Consider the following 8212-nt stretch of genomic DNA (forward strand, 5'->3'; position numbering starts at 1 on the left):
AGAGTGGATACCTGTTACAGTGTGCTATTATTTACCATACCAGCAGCCTCTCACAGGCAAGCAAAAAAGTAGTGCTGGACACAGGAATGATCATACCAGTGATGTCACAAAGCTGTTTTACAGAATAGAGCAGTGACTGTATCCATGAGTCTACAGAGGCCCCGGACCAGGTGAGTTGTCCTATGGCATATAGAAATAACCCATAACAGTGACTTCAGAAGCCTGGGTCTTCCAAGACATGCAGTGCAAACATAATGTTGACCTCAGACAGGCAGTAGGACAGGGTAAGCCTTTTACAAGAAATGGGTCATCACATCAGGGTGATAGTCTGTTTTTCAGTGTTACATTGAAACTTCGGTGTTCTGCAGAGAGGAAGGAGTTTCACCCTTCCAGGGGACTGAATGAAGTTGCTGAGAGTGGTCAAATAGTGTTGCAGGTCATAGACATACAAAGGCTGTTTGCAGGTGAAAATAGTGGGCAAGAAACAAACAAACAACATAGCACAGAATAACTGCCATTATTGATGCCTATTAAGCAGGAAAAGGAACCAAATATTCATATTAGAAATACGTCTTTAAAATGTGTGTGTTAAGAGCAAGGTTCAGCAAGTTATGAAGATCAGTTACAGATGGAGAGAGAGAAACTCAGCAGCCAGAACTCAGGAGTAGGGCCTGCAGCCAAAATCTGAGGTGCAGAGCCCCAGTGGGGATGTATTTTGGCCATGGTGGGGCAAGTGACAGCTGTCTTAACCCCCACAGCTTCCTAATGCTGTTCACCCCACTGGTACAGGTGGGTTTGGATCCACCCTGCAAGGCTTCTCACAATTTGGATGCGGCCCACATGGAGTCCCATTGTCCAGATCTTGCTCAGAACGGAAACACATTTGATATGCCTGCTTTAAACAATCTATTTCCCAGTCACCATATTAGGTCTGTACCATGGAAGCTGATGTCCTTACATACCTAACCATGCTAATATGGAGTGGCACTCCACAGCACCCTTAAAGGGATCTCACAGCACCCCAGGGTGTCATGGCACCCTGATGGAGAATCACTGGCCTAGACAGACAGATCTTCTCTTCAAGTACCTTCCCTGCACTTGTAGCCATCCTGCTCTTTGTGCAAAGAAAGGTGTCTCTGAAATCAGGACCAGTCCTGTGATCACTGCTCTGCTCATTTCATCTGCAAACAGCAAGTGACAGACTGCTGTAAGCAGAAGGCATAACTGAGTGACCTAATTCAGCCTTTTTTTCCCTGTTGGAATAAATGTACATTATTCTTGTCATTTTAATATTTTACTTTCTCTCTGAAATCACATTATAGAAACTGTTGTCCATAAATAATAGTAGCAGTACTTCTTCTGTAGCACCTGGTATTTCAAGAACCAAAAGCTTTTTGCAGATCCTAAATTCTACAACATCCCTAGGAGGTTTTTTACATGTCATGCACAAAGTTATATGTCAGGTCACTCTCAGGGTTTCTGATCCCTGTATCTCTTGTTTTCCTTTTCTGCTTGGTCTTAATTGGTTGTTTGTTTGTTTGGGGGTTGTGTTTGTTTGTTGTTTTTTGTAATTTATTTAAAGTTGCTAGTTGGAGTGTTATGTAATTAATGTAACATTCTTAAAATACTAAATTGTAAATATAAATGACCCAATCAAGGAGCAGAGCTTTACAGGATGTTGTCTTTACAGTGTTGCTTAGATACCCATTCAGAGCTCTCTTGCCATCTAGTGTTGAAACTAGTTACCCATGTTGAATTTTGAGAGAATTTTTATTGCAACTCTTTGGAATCTCTGTTTACTATCATGTCTCTCTACTCTGCCTACACCCCTCAAGAAAAAAAATATGTAGCCAGGCTACTGGGGTATGAATGAACAGATTTCGCACTTGTCTCAGGAGAAAGTCTTTTGTCCTGGGATCATAAACACATAAATGTCCATTATCCTGCTTTAAGGCTCTCTGAAGTATGCTGTATAAAATGCACTAATACTTTTTCCTGGAACAGCCTCTTGTACATCTGCAAGGTTACTGAGGTTTATTCCTGGGGCAAGCCTTTTAGTCTGTGTGCTCTCGCTGGCTGTTTACTGGTGACAGAACAGCAGTGCAACTTGCAAGAGTGATGTCTGTACTCTCCAGTTTTAATCTGGGTCAAATGAGACTTCTGTTTACAGCCTAAGTCTACTTACTGAGCAATGTGCAACCCTGGGAGGATTTCTATAACAAGAATCTAGTACCCTGAGTCAGCAGGGGCAAGCAGTGCTAGAACAAGGTTCAGCCTTGAACTAGAAAACAGTGCCTTAGTCATTTTAGGTGCAGACTTCACCAGTGTTAAATCCATCAGTCCTTACCTGGAAGGAAATATGAGGTTAGTTACTGCCCCCCTGACACAATGCAGATCAAAAACCTAAGAACAAAGTGTGAGGAATCTGGGAAAAAAGCCTTCTCAGAATTACTTTTTTCTGTACTTCATACTTTATTCTCGTTTTTCTCTTATACAAGAAAAATTTTGCAGAGAATAAAGTTTGTGAGCTGAGAGTACAGTGATCTCTGTCATGGAACAGGGATGTGAACCACTTCTAATGCTAAGTCATAGGTAGTAACTGATGCCAGGATATGAGAAGTCTTTTGTCAGTTGTCCTTCATGTCAAACCTTTGTTACTTTGAGCCAAGAAGGTGGTAGCGCTTTCAAATTGGCTTTGCAGAGAAGTCAAAGAAACTGACTGTACAGACTGAGCAACTGAAGATTTCCAATAATTTCCAATGGCAACATGACAGGAACTATAAACTGCTAGATAGTCGTTCAAAAATGTTCATACTGTGATACATGTATGAACATCACTTGGACATTGTAAGAACTAATAATTTAATGTTTGTCAAGAACATTGAATGTGTAAAGTGCTAAGCATTATGTATAACAAAAATGCTATTCTGCCCTGATTTATACTTTGTTGGAGATTATTTGTATTGATGTGTCCCTAATATGGCTTTCTATTATATCTATTTTATCTACTGTGAAAAACAGAAATATCATGCAACCTCCATAATGTATTAAATAACATATGGACATTTTGAGTCCTGAAGCAAAACAGATGCAAAGAGCAGCTACATCAATTCACTTTGAGCTTTGGTGAAACACAGATTAAGATCTACTATGTAGAGCATTGAAGCACAAGTTTAGATTTGTAATGCATTTCTAATAAATGGCATAACCATTAATTATGGTTTCATGCTTATTGTATCTCATTGACTCTAGACCAAATCCACTTGGTTTATAAGTACAGAGATGGTTTGTTTTGCTGCTGTCCCTCGACACTAACTGTGGGATCTGAGTCACGATTGTTTTTTCTTCCAGCCAGCACTCTCCCCAAAAGCTCTCTCTCTCTTGATTTCTGCTCACGGTCAGGCTATAAGTGCTTCTCTGGCAGCCTGTAAGGCTTTGTTCTCTGCTTCTGTTGTGTGTTGTCTGTTTTCTCTTTCTCTCACCAAACAGTACCGCATCTCCCATTTTGCATTCAGCCTCCAGTGATACCTCCCAGTAACACCCCCCCCCCCAACCTCCTTTGCCACGCAGGTTTTATTCATGACCACTTCTTAGCATGTGGTCCTGTGGTTTATAAAGGAGCTTAATGCTGTTTCCTGAATGAAGGGCAGTAATTATGTCCACCAGCTTCTATGAAATTTCACTTCAAGCTTCAGCACAATTAGACATTTGATTGTACATTTGGTCTTCCCTACAAAGTTTTATTAACATCTGTCACTATAGGTTTGCATGTGCCCACACACACATTTGATGTAAGCTGGTAAACCCAACTCTTCAGTCTGCTTGGTACCACTACCTCTTGGATGTCATAAGCCTTCCACCTGGAAAGCCAGTGTAGACACTGTGTTACTTGTCTCAACAACCCTCCATCCACAATCCCACTATAAGCGTGTTCTTGCAATTGTGACTCCTCCAGTTATAATTTTGAACTCTGCTAAACAGAGGTCAGTGACCAGAAGGTCCAGCCCCTCACTGAACTCCATTTTGTTTTAAAAATACTGTGCTAGCTTGGCTTTTCAAGCTGACAGATAAAGTATAAAGCTGAAGAGACCTGCCTAGATTGGGAAAAGATATCCTGAATCTCCTCATCCCACAACCCTCCTGCTAAAGGACTGAGCCAGGTCAGGAAACCAAGGAAGCACACAGATGATGACATGTTGTATTCACTCCACAGAGGCTGCCAACAGAAAGAATTAGGAGATCTAGCAGACTAGTATGGGCAGAAATGCCATAAGAATCCTTCCTGTGGTTCACATAGCAATGCTTTGTTTGAGGAGCAATTTAACACCCCTCTAAAGCAGTGGTGCTCAACCTTTTTGCCTGGAGACTGGATTGGCAGTGCCCAGTCCATCTGCAGGCCAGATCCAGCTGGTATTCCCAATCCAGCACCTGAACGGGCACCATCTAATCAGATGGGGAGGGTAGGCTGGCCCCACTGCAGCCCTGAAGGGGAAAGGAGCTTGACCTGGCCCTGTGGAGGGGGAAGGGGGCCTGGCCAAGTCTCAACCCAATCCTATGGGGGAAGGGGACATGGCCCTGCCCAAAAAGAAGCAGGTGTGACCTGTCCCTGGGGGGTAGGGAGAGCATGGCCAGATGCCAAGTAAGTCCCAATGGGAGGGAAGGGGGTGTGGCCAGGCCCCAATCCAGAAGCAGGTGGGGGTGGCCTGACCCAAGGAAGGGTTGTAGTCTTGCCCCAACTGGGCATAGAGGGCTTGGGGATTGGGAATTTGGCAAAGGGGAGGGTGGCCATATTAGTGGCCACCACTCCCCACCACCACCAAATTTCCTGGCCTGTGAGGAGCCCCATAGGGAGTCCCATGGGCCAGACGTGATGGCTCTGCAGGACACATTTGGCCCATGAGCCAGAGGTTGAGCACCCCTGCCCTACAGAAAAGCGCTGGTAGAACTAACACTCTTATTTATTCCTTTCCATGTCTGTGGAAAACAAGCTAGGCACGGACTCCAAATACATAAACCATGGGTATTACAGGCTCCATGCAAAGCTTGCACTTTCCTTAACGATGATGCAATAGTTCTGAAATCACTTAATTAAAAAAAAAAATTTTTTTCACACTGACCAAATGCTTTGAGTGTATTTTTCATGTTTTTCTGCGCACAGGCTGCAGTTACTGTCTGTCTTTGCATGGAATGATTTCATTGTACTCTTTATTACAATGCCTAAATTTCATTTACTGTGAAATAGCATATATCAAGACTATATCTCAGTAGCTTCCTTCCTCCTTGACCTCATGACCAACACACTTGTAGGGATGCCATCTTGAGATACAGTCATCATAATCTGTCTCCACTTCCAAATGGCTTTAGCAACTTGGACACATTCCACCTGTGATTTTTCCTGTCCATGTGATAATATTTTTGCATCACATTGGGCTTGTCTACATGAGATGCTGTGTCACTAGTGATGAGATACAGCAATGTAACTCTTCACTATGGTGACGCAGCATCGGTGGGCATGAATCATGATGCTGACGCTACTGTGCAGTAGAGTTAGAAACAACCCATGAGCCACCAGATCTGCACTAAAGTAAATACTAACTGACTGCACAGTAACAATTGTGCAGTCAGGCACACGTGTATACACACCCATTGTCTCTGAACAGCCTCTTTTCGTTTTCCTTTTCACCATTCACTGCTCTACTATGTTTGTGAGGTCCAGTGTTTTGGACACATAGCCAAACTATTTCAGCTTCTGTCTTTTTACTTCTAGTATTAGAAGCTCATAAGATCCAATTATTCCAGTTACTGCTTCTCTAATAGAATTATTAGTCTGTATGTCTGTTATATGGGATCTGTAGAATTCTTCTGAGACATCTAAATTCAGAGGCTTAATGTGTTGTAGTGCTGTTGTTAGAGTCCAGGCTTCACATCTGCACAGGACTGCTGAGAACACAGTCATTGTGTGTAACATAAAAATGTTATCTTTGATGCTCTTACAGTAACAGCTTGCATCCCCTTATTCCACCTGAGATGCTTTTACAGTAACAGTGCACATTCCATTATTCAGTCTTTTACAAATATTCAATAGAAAAAAACCTCAACATACAATAAACATGCACTTCAAGACACAACACTAAAGTGATCTCAGAAGGCCTCTCTCAGTAGAAAGCTCCCGGGCAGATTTTAGTAACAGCTCTTATACCTAATAATTCAAGTTCAGCAGATACTTCCTCTTGCCTCCCTGCTAGCAAAGCTTCCCCCATTTGCTTCACAAATATGCAACACAAAGTATGCAGCAGTAACAACAAGAGAAGCTGACTCACTGAGACCTAGACTAGTCACAAGACATTGTAAGTCTTTTAAGTCAAGGATAGCACATTCGACAGTAATCCTGGACCTGGTTAAATGGTAACTGAATCCTTCTTTCTCATTGTCCTATTGTCCAGTGGCTGGTTTCATGAACCAAAGCTTCAAAGAAGTGGCTTGCTTCCCTCAGAATTATTCTGGGCATTTCAACCCCATCAGTACACATGTACAGGTTGTGAAAAAAAAGACCTCTGGTCCCAAAGGTGCAAGCATCACACACTTTCCTTGACCATCCAATGTTTATGTTAGTGAAACCCCTTTGGTGATCTGCCAGCATGTGCTTATGTTGAGGAAAAAATGGCCCTTTCAGTTTATGTACTCAGAGGCAAGGTATGGAGATACTGTTGATCATTACAGATCTGCATTCCCATGCACCCCCTATGCTTGGTTCTTGCTTTATACAGTTTTTATGCACCCTTTTTACGTTAGCCCAGGGGTAGGCACAGGTGCCAGAGCATGGCACACACAGACATTTTGTTTGGCCCGTGTACCTCGGGGCAGATGGTAGGGAAGGGGCTGGGCTGCCACAACAAGGAGTAACTTGCTGGAGCATCGGGCTCAGAGTAGTAATCAATGGCTTGATGTCTAGTTGGCAGCTGGTATCAAGTGGAGTGTCCCAGGGGTCAGTCTGGAGGCCGGTTTTTTCAATGTCTTCATCAACAAGTTGGAAGATGGCATAGAGTGCACCCTCAGCAAGTTTGCAGATGACACCAAGCTAGGGGAAGTAGTAGACAAGCTGGAGGGTAGGGCTAAGATTCAACGTGACCTAGACAAGTTGGAGGATTGGGGCAAAAGAAATCTCATGAGGTTCAGCCAGGACAATTGCAAAGTCCTGCACTTAGGACAGAACAATCCCATGCACCAGTACAGGCTGGGGGCTGACTGGTGGGGCAGCAGCTCTGCAGAAAACGATCTGGGGGTTACAGTGGACAGTAAGCTGAATATGAGGCAACAGTGAGCCATTGTTGCAAAGAAGGCAAAAGGCATAGTGGGCTTCATTGCTAGGTGTGTGGCCAGTAGGTCAAGGGAAGTGATTATTCCCCTCTATTCAGCACCGGTGAGGCCACATCTGGAGTCCTGTGTTCAGTTTTGGGCCCCCCGCTACAGAAAGGATGTGGACAAACTGGAGAGAGCCCAGGGGAGTGCAACAAAAATCGGGAGGGGGGGATGCCTCCAGTTGGACAAGCGAAGTGTGAGCAGATAAAACAGATTAGCTAAACAGATACGGACAAGCTGAGGCTCGTCCCTGCCTGGCAGATCCCAGCCCCTCTGCAAGAAGGTAAGTCTTATAAGGCAGGGTTTCTCAACCTGCGAAACACAAGACTATATGAAAGGGTCCTGAACACACTTTAAACAGATCAACAAGCTTTAAGAATGGGTTTTCTGTTAGAGGGGACTTTCAGCCTGTGGCCGGCTGCTTGGCGCCCGCCATGCCCCACACACTGGCTGCGCCTGGGGGAAGCGGGTCGGGGGTGAGGGGAAGCGGGCGGAGCCTGGTCATCCATGTCTGCAAGCGGGTCTGCGTCCGAAAAACGCAGAGAAGGCTGTTGTAAGGGATCGGTCGAGTTTTGAAATCGGGGGCTCCTCAGATCACAAAAGCTACGGAAATGGGCCTCGAGTCCAAAAAGGCTGAGCAGCACCGCTCCGGGTCTCACGCGGCACCACCACCTCGGTTGGTGCAAGAAGAGTTGGTTGGGCCTCGAGATGTTTCCCGAAGGCAAGTGCTGAGAGTATGACCGAGCTGATGCTGGGATTTCCCGGGGGCAAGTCTTTTTCAAGGCAGCAGCTTGGCCCGGGCCCACCGCTGCGCTGCCATCCAGCCGCGCCGGCGGGCCGGTGGTGAGCGCCG

This window comes from Alligator sinensis, unplaced genomic scaffold (genome assembly GCF_000455745.1).
Source record: "Alligator sinensis unplaced genomic scaffold, ASM45574v1 scaffold177_1, whole genome shotgun sequence".
In the NCBI taxonomy this organism is placed as follows: Eukaryota; Metazoa; Chordata; order Crocodylia; family Alligatoridae; genus Alligator; species Alligator sinensis.